Consider the following 20,910-nt stretch of genomic DNA (forward strand, 5'->3'; position numbering starts at 1 on the left):
CATCTTTTAACTTCATGGCTGCAGTCACCAACTGCAGTGATTTTGGAGCTCAGCAAAATAAAGTCAGCCACTTTTTCCCCATCTATTTGCCGTGAAGTGATGGGACCAGATGCCATGATCTTAGTTTTCTGAATGTTGAGCTTCAAGCCAACTTTTTCACTTTCCTCTTTCACTTTCATCAAGAGGCTTTTTAGTTCCTCTTCACTTTCTGCCATAAGGGTGGTGTCATCTGCATATCAGGCTATTGTTATTTCTCCCGGCAATCTTGATTCCAGTTTGTGCTTCCTCCAGCCCAGCATTTCTCATGATGTACTCTGCATATAAGTTAAATAAGCAGGGTGACAATATACAGCCTTGATGTACTCCTTTTCCTATTTGGATTCAGTCTGTTGTTCCATGTCCAGTTCTAACTGTTGCTTCCTGACCTGCATACAGGTTTTAAAGAGGCAGGTCAGGTGGTCTGGTATGCCCATCTCTTTCAGAATTTTCCACAGTTTATTGTGATCCACAGTGTCAAAGGCTTTGGCATAGTCAATAAAGCAGAAATAAATGTTTTTCTGGAACTCTCTTGCTTTTTCGATGATCCAGCAGATGTTGACATTTGATCTCTGGTGCCTCTGCCTTTTCTAAAACCTGCTTGAACATCTGGGAGTTCACGGTTCACATATTGCTGAAGCCTGGCTTGGAGAATTTTGAGCATGACTTTACTAGTGTGTGAGATGAGTGCAATTGTGCGGTAGTTTGAGCATTCTTTGGCATTGCCTTTCTTTGGGATTGGAATGAAAACTGACCTTTTCCAGTCCTGTGGCCACTGCTGAGTTTTCCAAATTTGCTGGCATATTGAGTGCAGCACTTTCACAGGATCCGTTCCGTTCCGTCGCTCAGTCGTGTCCGACTCTTTGTGACCCGTGGACTCGGCTTCTCCGTCCATGGGCTTCTCCAGGCAAGAATACCGGAGTGGGTTACCATTTCCTTCTCCAGGGATCTTCCTGACCCAGGGATCGAACCCGGGTCTCCTGCATTGGAGGCAGACGCTTTAACCTCTGAGCCACCAGGAAAGCCCTTCACAGCATCATCTTTTAGCATTTGAAATAGCTTACCATTTCACTATTTTAGATTATATTTTGTGTGATATAAAATTTATACCATTGATTGGTTCATTATTACATGAATAGGTTTGGTCTCCTTGCAGTCCAAGGGACTCTCAAGAGTCTTTTCCAGCATCACAATTTGAAAGAATATAACTAAGAAATACTATTATAAAATATAATAGTTAGGCCATGGCCTGAGTTCTATCCCTGGTCAGGGAACTAAGATCCATAAGCTGTGCAGCATGGCCAAAAAATGATAAAAATATATATTTACTGACTATTCAGTAGATTTATAAGAGTAGATTTCAATACCATTTGTACCCAGTGACATTATACAAGTACATGAAAATGTTTAGCTAGATCCTAGAACTGAAAATGACCTGAATTTTAATTTCAATTTTTAACTTTTTATTTTATATTGGAGTATGTGATAGATAATGTTGTAGTTTCAACTGTACAGCAAAGTGACTCAGTTATACGTGTAACTGTTCTTTTTCAAACTATTTTCCCATGTAAGTTGCATAATTTTGAAGAGAAATCCTTGTGCTATAGAGTAGGTCTTTGTTGGTTATCCACTTTAAATATAGCAGTATGCATGTGTCATGAATTCAATTTTCTGATGAATGTGTGATGTCAGTGAGAAAGCAAAATGTGTGGTCATAAATCGCCTAGCATTTTGCATCCATCATTATTTCAGCATGACTTAACCTGAACTCAGTGATATAAAAATGACATTATATTTTAAATTAAATTTATATTATCATTTCTGCAGGATAAGATTCATTTTTGCAACATGTGAATATAATGGTAAAAATTTTCAGTATGATTTTATATCTAATTAGATTTCAATGGCTGATTTGAAAGGGAACTATGATAGGATCATTTTTATATTTGACATCAATCCTTCTGACTGCTCTGTTGAAGGGATGGGACAAGGACAAGAGTCTAAGTAGTGACATCTGTTAAGAAGTTCAATCCAAATGAGTGATGATCAGTGCATGGTTCATGTTAACTGTACCAGATATATTAGAAATAAGGATAAATTAGAAACACATTGTACCAATAGAGTGAACAAGGTATCTTGCAAATTTTCCCCTGTCAATATTTCCTAAAGTAAGGTCCCAATATATATATAGGCTCAATGCACTGCTAGTGAATATATTTTTGCTCAATTTTCTATTCCTGAATTATACCACTGGTTTCCCCAGGAGGTGCCAGTGGTAAAGAATCTGCCTATCAAGGCAGAATACATAAAAGACATCAGTTCAACCCCTGGGTTGAGAAGGTCCCCTGGAGAAGAAAATGGCAACCCACTCCAGTATTCTTGCCTGGGAAATCCCATAGACAGAGGATCCTGGTGGGCCACAGTCCACAGGGTCACAAAGAATTGGATATGACTGAGCACACATGCACACAAATTGATACTGTGAAGAGAAGGGTAGACATCCAGCCATCCCAGGGTCTGCTTTTTATTATTAATAACATGGGTTATTTTTATGTGTATACAGTCCTGGAGAATACTACAATATTTACTTTAGTTGCTTACTATACTATGTCTTGTTAGTATAAATACCGCCAGGCATGACTTACACAGCAGTGGATATCTTAGTGCACTTGAGTGTCTGAGACCTGTCTTCACATTTTAAATGTATCCAAATTTCATGCAGATTTTTCTAGCCAAGCTTTTGTTTAGTTTTGTTTTCTTTAATTTATTTTTAATCAGCAAAACTTAAGCACTGTGGTGAATGGGGGGGGGCAAAATTGGAGAATGGATTCTATTTTCGGAAGCTTGAGTGCTTATCCTTACAATCTATGTGAAACTGAATGGAAAACAGAATTTAGAACTTATTGACATTGTGTGTTTCAATCCCTACTGAAGATTAAGATAATTAACAGATTGAGTCTTTTAAATAGGGAGTTTTGCATCCAATGAAATTGTTTATCTATCTCTCAAAGTTAAATACTATGTTCAATAGATAAACTTCCAAAAGATGTGTCTAATAAAAGCAAAGTAAAAGCTGATAGTGTGTATTCACATTTCCATGTAAAATTTGGTCTTACCAAGGTACTTGATTTCTTCATTTAATTTGCTACCAGCAGTGTTCTACATGCCTTGGTGCATATTAATGCAATTTGTTTGCTCCTGTTAGTAGCATGTTTTCTTAAATAAATCACTTTGCTATTGTAGCATTATTTTCTCATTGAAATATTTAATTGGCTGGACATATTGCTTCAACAATTATCACACTGTCATTTCTTTAAGAAGGAATGGGAAGGCTTGAAAATAATTTGATTTACCAGTAATTATGCTACAAACACATTTCCTAACTTGGGCAGAAATTAAATCCCTGTTAACCAATAAAATGGTTTTGCAGAATGAATGAATCACTTTCCTAAATATTTTAATTGGTTCATTAAAAATATGCTGAATGAGGAAAAGAGTAAGGGTTATCCTAAATATCATAAGGGGTTTCTTTGCACTGATTAATCTTCCCAACCCAAGGATCGAATCTGCATCTCCAGGGTCTCCTGCACTGGGAACAAGATTCATTACCACGGCGCCATCACCTGACCAGAGCTCAAACCCGGGTCTCCTGCATTGGAAGTGTGGAGTGTTAGCCACTGGACCACTAGGGAAGTCCAATGTTCTTTCAATTTTACACTTCTTTTTCTATGTAGATAAGTCATTTTAAAAATAATAACCCATAATTTGATTTACTTTTCTAAATTACAGAAATTTCTTGAAATTAATGTATTTTTGAAAACAGCAATTTCCATCAAAATTTAGAGTCTCTAACAAAAATATATATCCCCATATTTTATTAATAAAAGATCTATGGAAGATTTAATATAAGCCAAGGGCTGTGTGAACAAGGAACAGCAGTGTTGCCCATTTCCAGATCTGGGCATAAACATTTTTAATGAGAGTTACAGACTTTTTCCCCCAGAAATAATAAGCATAATTTTTAAATAAGAATATATGATGTTTATATAAATTACTTATTTAAAAAATCTGATGTAAATTATGTCTTATTAAACCATTCAGTTCAGTTCAGTTCAGTTCAGTCGCTCTGTAGTGTCCGACTCTCCGCGACCCCATGAATCACAGCACGCCAGGCGTCCCTGTCCATCACCAAATCCCGGAGTTCACTCAAACTCATGTCCACTGAGTCGGTGATGCCATCCAGCCATCTCATTCTCGGTCATCCCCTTCTCCTGCCGCCCCCAACCTTTCCTAGCATCAGAGTCTTTTCCAGTGAGTCAACTCGTCCCATGAGGTGGCCAATGTATTGCAGTTACAGCTTTAGCATCAGTCCTTCCAATGAACACCCAGGATTGATCTCCTTTAGAATGGACTGGTTGGATCTCCTTGCAGTCCAAGGGACTCTCAAGAGTCTTCTCCGAACCACAGTTCAAAAGCATCAATTCTTCCGCGATCAGCTTTCTTCACAGTCCAACTCTCACATCCATACATGACCACGGGAAAAACCATTGCCTTGACTAGACGGACCTTTGTTGGCAAAGTAATGTCTCTGCTTTTTAATATACTATCAAGGTTGGTCATAACTTTCCTTCCAAGGAGTAAGCACCTATTAATTTCATGGCTGCAATCAGCATCTGCAGTGATTTTGGAGCCCCCAAAAATAAAGTCTGACACTGTTTCCACTGTTTTTCTATTTCCCATGAAGTAATATAGCTGTAATTCCAAGAATGTGAGTAAAATGCTAATGTTCAGTCATTAGTAAAATAAGAAAGGAGAAATTATCACATAAGAAACATATGGGATCAAAATCTTTTAACAGAAATAAAATGTAAACATAACGCAAGATGTCAATAACCACAGCTTTTTAAAAATAATCTAATTCAAAATTATAAGAAAGAAAATTGTGCTCTTTCTTCAAAACACAGGTTTTACTCAGTATTAATGTTTGTAGGAGGTGGCATTCAGATGAAGCATTAAATTGAAGTTCCATCTGCCTGAATTTAGAAGTTATTAGCAATGTTAAAATGCCTTACTACTCTGGTTTAGAAAAAGAAGGTGTATACACCTGTGTCCTGTCTGACATTGCTTTTTTGCCGAAATGAAATTATGGATGAATTGTCACTAATAGAAACGTTCACTGCAAAAAATAGAATGCTGCTGAGTGCACCAAGGCATTCACCACTGCCTATCAGAAATGTAAAATATCACTCTAGAAAATGCCATTTTAATGTAGCATAAAATAATGCAATTTAATCTCTAAGCAGGTGTGACACTAATAGGAAGTGAGTATAGTTACTTCTCAATCTCATTCAGTCAGCAATATCTATAATATTTACTTTATTATGAATCTGTTACTTTACTACATCAACTGACTCATTCATTTATAAGGTTTGCCTTTTCATTTCCCTATAAACTGTACAGTATATTTGCAATTAAGAGAAGAAGTATTTGATAAATAAGGCTTTCTCATACATTAAACTGTTGAAATGGCAAATAAGAATATTCTATACCAGATGGTCAAAGATGGTCGACCAAAAGGAAAGCTTTCTCTGAGTTAGATTAAAGATGTAATTCCTGATAGGGAGCTGCATAGTTAAATAGCTGTCCAATACTATATTTTAATACACAAATTTTATGACTGGTAACATATTTATTTAAAATGAGACTATTTTCATGTGTTTCAGTACATCTTTTATCATACTAAGATGCTAAAATGTATTTATAACTGAAATTTTTGTCACATAGATAATATAAAATTTTGGTTTAAATTTTACAGATGTCAGCTCTATCATGGAGAAATCATAGTTATACATCATATTTTCTTCACCAATATTTGCTGTTTTTAAAATACAAGTGAGCTTTATGTATCTATGTCATTGACAAATGATTTCCTGAGTTTTTAAAATGAAAATTCAGATGCAAGTTTATGGAACAATGAATACATAACTCAAATATATTCTGAATTTTACACTTTCAAAATGTATTTATATTTTGCCAATAAATGTACCCATACTTTAAAATAGAAGTACTCTTTAAAAACTTATATATCTATGACATATATATGTGTATATATATATATACACACATGCCCATACATATGTATTTTTGATACAAGTAAAGACAGATGAAGATTATATAGAATTTTTAAAAAGTTACCATCTATAAAATTTAGACCAAGTGGTCATGTATGGATGTGAGAGTTGGGAGTGTGAAGAAAGCTGATCACCGAAGAATTGATGCTTTTGAACTGTGGTGCTGGAGAAGACTCTTGAGAGTCCCCTGGACTGCAAAGAGATCCAACCAGTCCATTCTAAAGGAGATCAATCCTGGGTGTTCATTGGAAGGCTTGATGCTAAAGCTGAAACTGCAATACTTTGGCCACCTCATGCGAAGAGTTGACTCACTGGAAAAGACTCTGATGCTGGGAGGGATTGGGGGCAGGAGGAGAAGGGGAACGACAGAGAATGAGATGGCTGGATGGCATCACTGACTCGATGGACATGAGTTTGAGTGAACTCCGGGAGTTGGTCACGGACAGGGAGGCCTGGCGTACTGTGATTCATGGGGTCGCAAAGAGTCGGACACGACTGAGCGACTGAACTGAACTGAAAATATAATAAAAACATCAATATAGATAATTTGAAAGTTAAAAAGGTATCCAGCTACATACTCTTCTTAATGAACAATTTTTAATATCATAAAAGTGAGCATATTGGATAAGTATTTTTTCTTTTATTCCTGACTATATACTTCTCTATATCAGTCTTTGGGAGGTGACTGTCTATCAAATGTCTTGTATTTTTGTATGTCCCATGAGCAAAGAAACACTGTCTTTGCCATAAACTACATTTTCAAGGGTGTTCTTAGAGCAATTAGTTTTGGAAGACAAAGAAAATGACTGTCTGTGGAGCAAAGAGCAGGTGTGTGTTTACTGTCCAGTATAGTAAAGGTAGGTCACTCCCTAGGACAAAGAATAGGCATGCTTACTACCCATTACAAAGGATTCAAAGAAGCAAACAAAGCAAAATAGAACAAGTAGATTCAGAGACTAGACTGACCATTGCAAGATAGAAGAGGGGTGGCGGGTGGCCAAAATCAGCGAAGGGGATGGGTCAAGAGGTACAGACTTCCAGTTATGAAATAAACCATGGGGGTGTAAAATGCAGCATGGGGACCTCAGTCAGTAACATCGTACTGCAAATGGGAGAGTTGCTAAGAAAGTAAATTTTAAATATCACACATACACACACAAAAAACATTTTGTAGCTCCTTATTAATGCATATGGGCTTCCCAGGTGGCCAGTAATCTGCCAATGCAGGACATGTAAGAGATGCCGGTTCAATCCCTGGGTCCAGAAGGTCTCCTGGAGGAGGGCACAGTAACCCACTCCAGTATTTTTTCTTGCCTGTAGAATCCCATGGACAGAGGAGCCTGGCAGGCTACAGTTCATAGGGATGCAAAGAGTTGGACATGACTGAAGCTACTAAGCACACAGGCATGGTGCCACACCTGCTAATGAATAAGAGGTAATTGATGTGGAGGGGCTGAGCAGTGAGAGGTGTGATTTAAACGTGCTGCTCAGATGGTGTCTTTGGTTTTAGGTTCTGGGTAGACAGTGGAAAAGTCGAAATTATGACTTTGGGTTAGCAAGCTTAGTGGTCCAAACCAAAAAGCAAGATGACTGTGGCTGCTGACCCCAGGAATCTCCAAAATGAAAATAAACACTGAAAGCTATTGCTGTTGTTCAGTCACTAAGTCATGTCCGACGCTTTGTGACCACATGACTGCAGCACGCCAGGCTCCTCTGTCTTCCACCATTTCCCAGAGTTTGCTCAAATTCATGTCCATTGACTCAGTGATACTATCCAAGCATCTCATCCTCTGCTTCTCTCTTCTCCTTTTGTCCTTAATCTTTCCCAGCATCACGGTCTTTTCCAAAGAGTCGGCTCTTCCTATCAGGTGGCCAAAGTATTGGAGCTTTGGTTTCAGTATCAATTAGTATGCAGTAAGGAAAGTTATGACCAACCTAGACAGCATATTAAAAAACAGAGACATTACTTTGCCACCCAAGGTCCATCTAGTCAAGGCTATGGTTTTTCCAGTGGTCATGTATGGATGTGAGTTGGACTGTGAAGAAAGCTGATCGCCAAAAAATTGATGCTTTTGAACTGTGGTGTTGGAGAAGACTCTTGAGAGTCCCTTGGACTGCAAGGAGATCCAACCAGTCCATTCTAAAGGAGATCAGTCCTGGGTGTTCATTGGAAGACTGATGCTAAAGCTGAAACTCCAATACTTTGGCCACCTCATGCAATGAGTTGACTCACTGGAAAAGACTCTGATGCTGGGAAAGGTTGGGGGCGGGAGGAGACGGGGATGACAGAGAATGAGATGGCTGGATGGCATCACCAACTCGATGGACATGAGTTTGAGTGAACTCCGGGAGTTGGTGATGAACAAGGAGGCCTGGCGTGCTGTGATTCATGGGGTCGCAAAGAGTTGGACACGACTGAGGGACTGAACTGAACTGAACTGAAATAGCTTTGAGTCAATCAAAGACTTTAGAAGTTTATTTGGCTAAGATGTAAGTGGTATATAGGCCAATAAAACTGACAGGAAGTGTGCCAAGCCTATTAGTATGAAGCCCTGCTCTACTTCTGCATTCCCTGATCTTTCCATCCTCCCTAACCAGAGCTCATTTGCTTTAAAGAGAAAGATGATTGAAGTGTAAATGAGTTCTCCCTGTTCCTGGAAGAGACATAAGGCCATCCAGGTATGCTGGTGAAAAGGAGGGACGAAAACTGTTATAGCTTTGCTGGTACAGGTACCAAAGTCACCACACAAGTGGGTTTAGGAGGGAAGAAGACATGCAAATTCAACGGAGGGAAATTAGGTTAAGGGGACGGTGGAGAAGGGAAGCTAAGGTGACTTTGTGGGTGGGCACCTAGAGCAAATTCAGTAGACTGCTATTCTAATGTTCTCTGCTGAATATACCAGTAGCAGTGATGTGTTTTGTGTTTGCACATGCTTAGGACATACGGATTAGAGAAGATGCTTCCATTCAGGGTTTGCCACTCTGAGAAGTGTTAAGGGAAGTATCACACTTGATTCCTACCACCACCTTCAACCTATTCCCTCCCCAAGGATCAAAGGGGAACAATGTAGTAATCCAGGAAAAAGAGAAATGAATCACAGTTTCATTTAACTTCCCAATGGCTGCTGGAGGACTGAGAGCCCGTCCCCTGTGCAACAGTGCCACCTATTGGACACAGCCACCAACTCCAACACTAGTGGTGTGGTTTTAGCTGCTTAGTTGTGCCTGACTCAGCTGGTAAAGAATCTGCCTGCAATGCGGGAGACCTGGGTTCGATCCCTGGGTTGGGAAGATCCCCAGGAGAAGGGAAAGGCTATCCACTCCAGTATTCTGGCCTGGAGAATTCCATGGACTATCCATGGAGTCGCAAAGAGTCGGACACGACTGAGTGACTTTCATTGTGCCTGACTCTTGAGGCCCCATGGACTGTAGTCTGCCAGGCTTCTCTGTTTATGGGATTTTCCAGGAGAATACTGGAATGGATTGCCATTTCCTTCTCCAGGGAGAGCTTCCCAACCCAGGGATTGAACCCTGGTCTTTTGTGCTCCAGGTGGTCTCTTCTACTGCAGGCAGATTCTTTACCAACAGCTATCAGGGGAACTGTCTTTTGGAGGAAAAAATTTGCCTCAGTGGGTATTTACATGAAAAAAGTGGCAGCTATCTCTTTGGGAGAACATTTGCTTCCCTGGTGGCTCAGACAGTAAAGAATCTACCTGCAATCCAGGTTCAATCCCTGTGCCTGGGTTTGATCCCTGGGTCTGGACGATCCCCTGGAGAAGGGAATGGCAACCCACTCTAGTATTCTTTCCTGGAAGATTCCATGGACAGAGGCGCCTGGCAGGCTACAGTCCTTGGGGTCACAGAGTTGGACACGGTTGAGTGGACTAACACTTTACCTCCACTGCAGTACTTGAATGAGAACCAGTGGTTCAGTACATTTACAGAGGTAAATTTACAGAGGTCCCCTTAAATGCCGGGGACTGGTTCACTGGTGGTTTAGCTTAGCTGAAACCCAAGGTTATCTATGAGACTGCTGCACAATCAATGTAAACACCAGGTAGGCAGAGCCAAAAACTGATTTGAGTTCAGTGTTCAGTCAACAGAACTTAAGATCTTTCTCCAAGCCCTGGTCAACATGCAGTTTGGGAAAATTTGTCATAGTTTCACTTACCCTTGGGTTTCGCTGTTGCTTGCTATGAGTCTGTCATTTGGAAAACTACAGATTGGACAGTTAAACATTCCCCTCTTAAGAGCTGCAAACTGGAAACAAACTGTTGCTATTGATTGAACAGCCTGTGTCATTCACGTAGATGTCTTTTTAGAAATATAACTGACTGGGATTGAGATGTTCTCGGAGCCTGCTCTACCTACTCAGATTGCCAGTCCCAACCAGTCCATTCTAAAGGAGATCAATCCTGGATGTTCATTGGAGGGACTGATGCTAAAGCTGAAACTGCAATACTTTGGCCACCTCATGCGACGAGTTGACTCACTGGAAAAGACTCTGATGCTGGGAAAGGTTGGGGGCAGGAGGAGAAGGGGACGACGGAGAATGAGATGGCTGGATGGCATCACCGACTCTGTGGACGTGAGTTTAAGTGTACTCCGGGAGTTGGTGATGGACAGGGAGGCCTGGCGTGCTGTGATTCATGGGGTCGCGGAGAGTCGGATACGACTGAGCGACTGAACTGAACTGAATGACTAACTAGATCCTTCGTCCTGGAGGATTGAGTAACAGATCCATCATAGCAAGGGCTGTGATGCCGATGCAGAGGCCCCCCTGCACACGAGATGTGTGACTCCTGAGAAGTGCCTGACCACGGAGGCTGACTCATCACAGAAAGAGTAATCTTAACCCACTGTGGCAGTCTTTGCCCTCCTCTCTGGACTTCCAGTAGTGACTTTTCAATGTTAATTCTTTTTCAGGTTTCAGTGCTAGTTTTTTCTTTTTCTTTTTTTTTTAATCCAACCATCTGACTCCAGCAGTGACCTCCTGTCCTTGGAAATTTACCTGTGTTATGATTTTGACTCTTAGGATCATTTGCAGCCTTTTCTGTCTTTTCTCATAAAAGCCCCTGAACAAAGGGTTATTAGTAAAGAGTAATAAGGAATACAAAAATCTTTTGTTGAACATTATAAAAACCTAAACAATTAACTAAAAATGATTTCTGACTCTGTTTTCTTCCTTACTTCCTTTTCCCCACATCTCAAAAAGTCTGAGTGAATGCATGCATGCCCCCAGTAAGGATGGTCTCCTCTCAGTTAAATGGTGAATGTGTTATTGACTTTTTCTCATTCTATCTCACTCTCTCCCAACTTTGGTACTCCTGGAGGGGGTATGGTAAGCACCCTAGATTTTCTGTGGGGAATCAAAGAGATTACATATTTGGGAAAGAGTGAAGCAGAACTAGAAAAACCAACTGCCTCTGAGGCCCAAGGTTTAAATCATCTGGATAATCAGTTTGAATTAAAGTAGCCTTGAATATTACAGTAGTCCTCAACTAAACATTGGCAATTAAAGTTAATTTCCGTTGTCACGGAGAAGAACCTTAACAGATAAAACAGACAAAGAAGTCTTATCTAAACTATATAAAGATTTTCTAAAAATCAGTAAGAAAAATTTTGATAAATAGTGGAAGAAATAGCAAAAGCTCCAATGAGAATCTTTCAAAAGGTGTCCAGATGGCCTATAAATCTATGAAAAGGCATTACAACAAATCTAGTAGTATTTCTTTTAAAAATGGAGAAGAAAGAATTAATATCAGCTTCTTGTTATTCAGTTACTCAGTTATGTTGACTCTTTGTGACTCCACGGACTGCACCATGCCAAGCTTCCCTGACTTTCACCATCTCCTGAAGATGAATATCAACTTGGCAAGGGTGAATTGTTAATAGAAGTGAAAATTCAAATATTCACTTTAGAAGAATATTCAAAATTACCTACTGAATTTCAACATATGCATATCCAATGATCTAGTAATTTCACCTTATACGTATTCTCCCCAAAATATACATACACACATATACATACATATGAATATCCATAGCATAATTATTCACAGCTGTCAAAACTGGAATAACATTTGCATCAAATGTAGAATAAACATGGTGTATGCATGAAATGAAATTCTATGCAACAATGAAAATGAACTCATTATTACTACTCACAACTATAAGCCTCATATGAATGACTCACACACATAAAAAGAAGGAAAAGAAAGTGGACACTAGGCAATGCCTATGCTGTGATGTCACTTCTTCATGGTTCAAGAAGAGGAAAATTAATGCACAATTTTGAAGGCCAGCACATTGATTATCTTTGGGGTGTAAGAATTAATTCGGGAGAAAAATTGTTGGTTTCTGAGATCCCATTACTAGTCTAATACTTGACATGGTTTATAGTTATAATGGGGTGTTCACCGTGTGAGTACTGAGTTACTAATTATGATTTCTGCTTTTATTTCTTGTAAGTTACAGAAATAAAATTTTAAAAAATATTAAAAGCAAAGTTGTCAAATTTTCAGGAAGTGGCCAAACATGAACTCTATTAAGGGCTGACAACAGAAGTCTTAATGCACATTTCCATATTTGAGTTTTCCTAGAAATTGAACATTTTTAGAACAATGTGGGAAAGTTAAAATTTGTGAAGAACTATGCTGTATGTCAATGTACATGGGATATACTTGACGTCATGGCTTAGAAAGAAACTGTCTTTGACAAACCTATTGTCGGAAAAGAAGATCCATTGTGAAGGATATAAAATCCTGCATGGCCGAAAAGAAACTTAGAAGACTCTGTTGATCCTTGGAAGCTTCTTTCATAATTTTGCAAAATCAAATCCAGTACTAAATAGGTGAACCAGATTTTTATTGATACTAACACTAATATTAACATTAATTGAGTTTTTACTGTGTAAAAAAAAAAGGCAGAATAAATTACAAATTCAAAGTGCCTATCTTGTGAAGCAGCTATTAGTAATGTGTCCAATTTATAGATGAATAAATTGAGGTACAATGAGATAAAAATGCCACATATTGGTTAATTATGGGGAAGAAAGAAAGAAAAATCATATCTAGTACAGCTAGTTTTTTTGGCAATACTTATTTTGAAAAATTGTATTACACTATGGCTTAATGAAATGCAGAATGTCAAATGACCAAAAAAAAAAAATTAAAATCTAATTTAATCAACAAAGCAGGCTTTTTTTATTCTCACTAATTTCATAGCATTTAGTTTGAAGGACATAATTTTAGGTGAATATTATAATGTTCTCAATTTGAACATCATATTAACACCAAAGTACCAAATGTTATATTAAAACTCCATTGAACTAATATTCATAAAGTAATAAAATTTATTTGTAAATCATCAAAAAATAGAGTTATTACTGGCACATTCTTGAAGGCAAAAGTAATGCCACAGTTATAGTCAACAAATAGCAACTTAGCAAAAAAAAAGCTGATACTGTTTGCCCTTTTAAAGTATTTTCTGAATCATCGTCTTATTGATACAGTTATTTGGGGGAGACAGATTGCTTTATTCTTTCTCTTGTGCTAATGTTGATTCCTGTAATTAATTCTGTAGCTCATCTTCAATGATAATAAATCATTTTTCCTGTGGGTTGGGTATGATTTAATAAACAATTTTGAGGGGAAGGGAGAATGAGATTGGACTCACTGCTTTCATATCTTTCTTTTTTTATATGTAGCATAAACACTAAATACTCTTAAGTATGTAAAGAGAGGAGTGAATCACCTCTGAGAAGAACTGCACACATGATAAGGGAAATTTCAGTTCTCCTTAATAGCAGAAGGTTTCAAAGTACAGCTTGCTTTTGTAATAGGTGCTGATTACACACTTGGGTCAGCGCCTCCACGGGCTACTTGGATTTGGGTACATCTAGGATTCAGGACAGGATTTCCTTGGTGGCTCAGATGGTAACGAATCTACCTGCAATGTGGGAGACCTCGGTTCGACTCCTAGGTTGGGAAGATCCTCTGGAAGAGGGCATGGCAATCCACTCCGGTATTCTTGCCTGCCTGGAGAATCCCCATGGACAGAGGAGCCTGGAGGGCTACAGTCCATGGAGTCAGAGTCAGACACTACTGACTGACTAAGCACACGTGTGCACTCACACACAGAATTCAGGACAGAATAACCTAAGAATTGAGAGAGGCTTTAACAGAGAGGGCTTCAATTCCAGTCTTTGAACCACTGTCATATAATAATTGTGGGTAAGTTATTTATGTATTAAAAAGCCCTGCATGTAATAGCACAGTCCATTTCTTTTTCTTTTCCACTTATAAAAAATCAATAAGCAGAAATCTCAATAAAATAGTTGGGAAGCCAAATGGGGGAGCTCTCATGCCCTGAAACAATAATAGAACTGGACAGGAAAAACAAAGATGGCTCTTCTTTCCTGGCAACATATCAGCCAACAAAAGTCATGTTTGTTTGCTATAGTCCTCTCAACTTTCTGTACCCTCTATCAAAGCATTCTCTCTCCCTTGCCTTCAAAGACTTGCAAGTAGCTTGCCATGGTGGCAGACCCCAAATTGCAATTCTCTGCATATCCCAAATAAACCTATCTTTGCTGGAGAAATAATGGGCAATCTACTTGTTTTAGGTCCACAAGCTATAATTATCACTATTGTGGTTTATTACAATAATATAGTAATTTCCCCAGTAGCCTTATTATATCACAAGAGTAATCAGGTGAAGTGTATCACTTGCTATTACAAAGCAACCAAGCTTTATTCTTATATCAAAGAAAATTTATGTTTTTAAATTTTTTTCCATTACCTAATCTGATAGAATTAAGAAAAACAAAATCTTTGTTATTGTCTTGCTGCTTCTCTTGGGTGATTGGAATATTTAATTTAGCAGCATCCTTTCTTCCAAGTAGGTTATCATTTATCAGACCTTGTCATTCAGGGGAGAGTGACTCACTGAAGAATTAAGACTTTCAGACTGCTTTCAAACTATTTCCTCTAAAGCCAAACATGACTGAAAATAACACATCTTTGACTCCAGTAGAAGAGCCAAACTTGGGTGCATTCAATGCCCTTGAAATGACTACTTGAGTGTTTAAAGACCACCCACCTGGAAGGATAACATGTAAAGAGTAAGAAGAAGACTAATTGCACACTTAAACCACCATGTGGTGGCTAATATATTTCCTTAAGGGAGCACAGAGAGCTGCAATTGAAAATTATTTCTGACTTATAAGAATGAAAATAACTTGCCTAAAACTCAAACATAGTTTGCAGTAAAAATGTGTTTGATAGAAATACAGCAGAAAGAGGAAAACAACTCTGTTGTTTTGCCCCCTCAAGCAAAACAAACAACAAAAAAATTCAATTTGCTTTTATGCTAATTGAGGAAAGACATCAGCAATCAAGCAGTGCTGTTTTTATTGTGTATTTGTATCTGCAAGGAAAAAAACAGATAAATAATGCAGCTTCATTCTATCTCAACATATTTCGCATCATGTTTACAAAATGACTGATGAAACCAGATGTCATTATGCCATAATATCCTCTAATAGTTCACATTATATAAATGCATATGTGTGTATGTTTCTGTGGCTTCCTTTTTCAAGTAAAATAACTCTGCTTTCTACAAAAACAAGGTGCAATTTCAGTATAGAAACAAGTGGTGTACATACTTTATGTGCAATTTTCCATGTTGCATTTGCAGGCAGTAATGTGATAATACATGCTCGCCCATTTATTTTTCTTTTACCATCTTGCCCAAAACACTAAAGAAGTTAGTATATATTTGTTTTAATATGCAAGGTGCTTAAACAGCTTCAAGTTATTGATTATTTTTAAATTCTGTTTTCAAGGAAAAATTGAATTATCCTAAACAATAGGATTAAAGTTTGGATTGAACACTGTCTACATGTTTCACTTATCATTTTACTAACTGTAGAATTCTGAGTAGAAACCAAAACGAAATTTCATAGATGAGAGTTAGCATAAAATTGCAGGTCTGTATGAAGAAAGTCCTTGGAGAAAGGATTGGCAACCCACTCAGTATTCTTGCCTTGAGGACCTCATGAACAGTATGAAAAGGCAAAAAAATATAGGACACTGAAAGATGAACTGCCCAGGTCGGTAGGTTCCCAATATACTACTGGAGAAGAGTGGAGAAATAACTCCAGAAAGAAAGAAGAGATGTAGCCAAAGCAAAAACAACAGCCAGTTTTGGATGTGACTCTTGATGGAAGCAAAGTCTGATGCTGTAAAGAGCAATATTGCATAGGAATCTGGAATGTTAGATTCATGAATCAGGGCATATTGGAAGTGGTCAAACAGGAGATGGCAAGAGTGAATGTCAACATTTTAGGAATCAGTGAACTAAAATGGACTGGAATGGGTGAATTTAACTCAGATGACCATTATATCTACTACTGTGGACAAGAATCCCTTAGAAGGAATGGAGTAGCCATCATAGTCAACAAGAGACTCTGAAATGTAGTACTTGGATACAATCTCAAAAACGACAGAATGATCTCTGTTCGTTTCCGAGACATTCCATTCAATATCACAGTAATCCAAGTCTATGCCTTGAGAAATAGTGCTGAAGAAGCTGAAGGTGAATGGTTCTATGAAGATCTACAAGACCTTGTAAAACTAACACCCCAAAAAAGAAGTCATTTTCATTATAGGGGACTGGAATTCAAAAGTAAGAAGTAAAAAGATACCTGGAGTAACAGGCAAACTTGACCTTGGAGTACAGAATGAAGCAGGGCAAAGGCAAATAGAGTTTTGCCAAGAGAACGCACTGATCAGAGCAAACACCCTTTTCCAACAACACAAGAAAAGACTACACATGGACATCAACAGATGGTCAGTACCAAAATCAGATTGATTATATTCTTTGCAGCCAAAGATGGAGAAGCTCTATACAGTCAGCAAAAACAAGACCGGGAGCTGACTGTGACTCAGATCATGAGCTCCTTATTGCCAAATTCAGACTGAAATTGAAGAAAGTAGGGAAAACCACTAGACCATTCAGGAATGGCCTAAAAAATAAATCCATTATGATTATACAGTGAAAGTGACAAATAGATTTAAGAGATTTGATCTGATAGACAGAGTGCCTGAAGAACTATGGAAGAAGGTTCATGACATTGTCCAGGAGGAAATGAACAAGACAATCCCCAAGAAAAACAAATGCAAAAAAGCAAAATGGCTGTCTGAAGAGGCCTTACAAATAACTGTGAAAGGAAGAGAAATGAAAGGCAAAGGATAAAAGGAAAGATATATCCATCTGAATGCAGAATTCCAAAGAATAGCAAGGAGAGGTAATAAAGCCTTACTCTGCAATCACTGAAAAGAAATAGAGGAAAACGATAGAATGGGAAAGACTAGAGATCATGTCAAGAAAATTAGAGATACCAAGGGAACATTTCATGCAAAGATGGGAACCATAAAGGACAGAAATGGTATGGATTTAAGAGAAGTAGAAGGTATTAAGAAGAGCTGTCAAGAACACACAGAAGAATGATACAAAAAAGATCTTCACAAAGCAGATAATCACGATAGTGTGATCACTTACCTAGAGCCAGACTTCCTGAGTTCGAAGTCAAGTGGGCTGTAGAAAGCATCTCTAGAAACAAAGCTAGAGGAGGTGATGGAATTCCAGTTGAGCTATTTCAAATCCTAAAAGACGATGTTGTGAAAGTGCTGTACTCAATATGCCAGAAAATTTGGAAACCTCAGCAGTGGCCACAGGACTGGAAAAGGTCAGTTTTCATTCCAATCCCAAAGAAGGGCATTGTCAAAGAATGTTCAAACTACCAAAATTGCACTCATTTTGCATGCTAGCAAAGTAATAGTCAAAATCTTTCAAGTTAGCCTTCAACAGTTTGTTAACTGAGAACTTCCAGACATTCATGCTGGATTTAGAAAAGTCACAAGGAACCAGAGATCAAATTACCAACATCTGTTGGATCATAGAGAAAGCAAGGGAATTCCAGAAAACATCTACTTCTGCTTTATTGACTATACCAAAGCTTTGACTGTGTGAATCATAACAAACTGTGAAAAATTCTTAAAGAGATGGGAATACCAGATCACCTCACCTGCCTCCTGAGACATAGTAGGCTGGTCAAGAAGCAACAGTTAGAACTGGACATGGAACAACAGACTGGTTCCAAATTGGGAAAGGAACATGTGAAGGCTGTATATTGTCACCCTGCTTATTTATCTTATATGCAGAGCACATCATGAAAAATGCTGGGCTTGATGAGGCACAAGTTGGAATCAAGATTGCTGGGAAAAACATCAATAACCTCAGATATGCAGATGACACCACCCTTATGGCAGAAAGCAAAGAAGAACTAAAGAAGCTCTTGATCAAAGTGAAAGAGGAGAGTGAAAAAGTTGGCTTAAAACTCAACTTTTAAAAAACTAAGATCATGGCATCTGGTCCTATCACTTCATGGCAAATAGATGGGGAAAGAATGGAAACAGTGACAGACTTTTTTTGGGGGGCTTCAAAAATCACTGCAGATGGTGACTGCAGCCATGAAATTAAAAGACACTTGCTCCTCGGAAGAAAATCTTTGACCAACCTAGACAGCATTTTAAAAAGCAGAGACATTACTTTGCCAACAAAGGTTCATCTAGTCAAACCTCTGGTTTTTCCAGTAGTCGTGTATGGATGTGAGAGTTGGACTATAAAGAAAGCTGAATGTCAAGGAATTGAGGCTTTTGAACTGTGGGGCTGGAGAAGACTCTTGAGAGTCCCTTGGACTGCAAGGAGATCCAACCAGTCCATCCTAAAGGAAATCAGTCCTGAACATTCATTGGATGGACTGATGCTGAAGCTGAAACTTTGGTACTTTGGCCACCTGATTTGAAGAGCTGTCTCATTTGAAAAGACCCTGATGCTGGGAATGATTGATGGTGGGAATAGAAGGGGACAACAGAGGTTGAGATGCTTGGATGTCATCACCTACTCAATGGACATGGGTTTGAGTAAACTCAGGGAGTTGGTGATGGACAGAGAGGCCTGGTGTGCTGCAGTCCATGGGGTAGCAATGAGTCAGACATGACTGAACTTAACTGAATGAAGAAAATCCAGAATGATTCTCAATGACTATTTAGACCTTGAGTTTGTATGTACTGATTCAGAATATTTTGAACAACTTTACTCAAGTGTGCTTTTCTTACATACTGTAGCTTTGAGTGTATTTCTTTTCAATTTATCTCAGACTAAGGTTTGTCAATTTTATTAAGTCTCAGTGAACTCCAACATTGTCTGTTACACAATTTTGAAGTTTTTTGTTTGTTTTCTTTTAAATGACTGAGAGAAAACAGGGTAGAGAACATAGCTGGAAAAAAAAATTGTAATAAACATCCCCTACTCTAGCAATGATCCCATTTCCATAGTATTTTTTCACATGTACTTTTAAAAACCATGACCATTTAACCACAGTACATAAGAGCAGAATATGATAAGGGTAATATTACCATTCACACTTTTTTTCCAGCACTGACAAAGATGTCTAATGCATGTAATGCAACTCTAGGAATTTCTTAAAGTGTCTTTAGAAGATAAAATTCAGATATAGTGCTGCTTTCCTTCTCTCGGTCATCTGAGATATATACAGGGATACAAATGAAGAGCTGGAAGTCTCTAATAAACAAAACAGCAAAATAAAACTTTTGAAATGTGAAGCATTAAAAGGCAGTTTCTTTTCATTATTTTCTCACAAGGTTCTTTGAAATAGAGTTTCTCTCTTGGATTGATCTGAGCAAAGATCCTTTAGGATGGACTGGTTGGATCTCCTTGCAATCCAAGGGACTCTCAAGAGTCTTCTCCAGCCCCATAATTCAAAACCACGAAAATGTTTAACTTATTTTCATATTTACTTTTGATCTTTATTCTAATGTTTCAATAAAGCTCTTCCTTAGCTCCTCATAAATTTATTCTTTTCCCCCGTCTTCATTGATACACCTTTTACAATAAGCTTTTATAATATAATTTAATCCTCAAAAAGCATTGCTATTGCTGCTCAGTCGGTAAATCGTGTCTGAATTTTTGCAACCCCATGATCTGGCGCATGCCAGGCTTCCCTGTCCTTCACTCTCTCCCAGAGTTTATTCAAACACATGTCAATTGAGTCCGTGATGCCATCCAACTATCTCATCCTCTATTATCCCTTTCTTCTCTTGCCCTCAATCTTTCCCAGCATCAGGATCTTTTCCAGTGAGTCAGTTCTTATGATCAGGTGGCCAAAATATTGGAGCTTCAGCTTCAGCATCAGTTCTTTCAATGAGTATTCAGGGTTGATTTCCCTTAGAATTGACTGGTTTGATCTCCTTGCAGTCCAAGAGACTTTCAAGAGTCTTCTCCAGCACTACATTTCGAAAGCATCAATTCTTCAGTGTTCAGCCTTGTTTATGGTCCAAATCTCACATCTGTACATGACTATTGGAAAAACCATACATGGAAAAACCATGACTACATGGACATTTCTTGGCAAAGTGATGTATCTACTTTTAAATACACTGTCTAGGATTGCCATAGCTATTATTCCAAGGAGCAAGCATCTTTGAATTTTGAGGCTGCAGTCCCCATCCGCAGTGACTTTGGAGCCCAAGGAAATAAAATGTCACTGTTTCCAAATTTTCCTCATCTATTTTCCATGAAGCGATGGAACCAGATGTCTTGACCTTACTTTATTGATTGAAAGTTTTAAACCAGCTTTTCATCCTCCTCTTTCACA

This window comes from Moschus berezovskii, chromosome 18, assembly GCF_049115385.1.
Source record: "Moschus berezovskii isolate FMDL1 chromosome 18, NW_MosBer_1.0, whole genome shotgun sequence".
Classification (NCBI taxonomy): Eukaryota; Metazoa; Chordata; class Mammalia; order Artiodactyla; family Moschidae; genus Moschus; species Moschus berezovskii.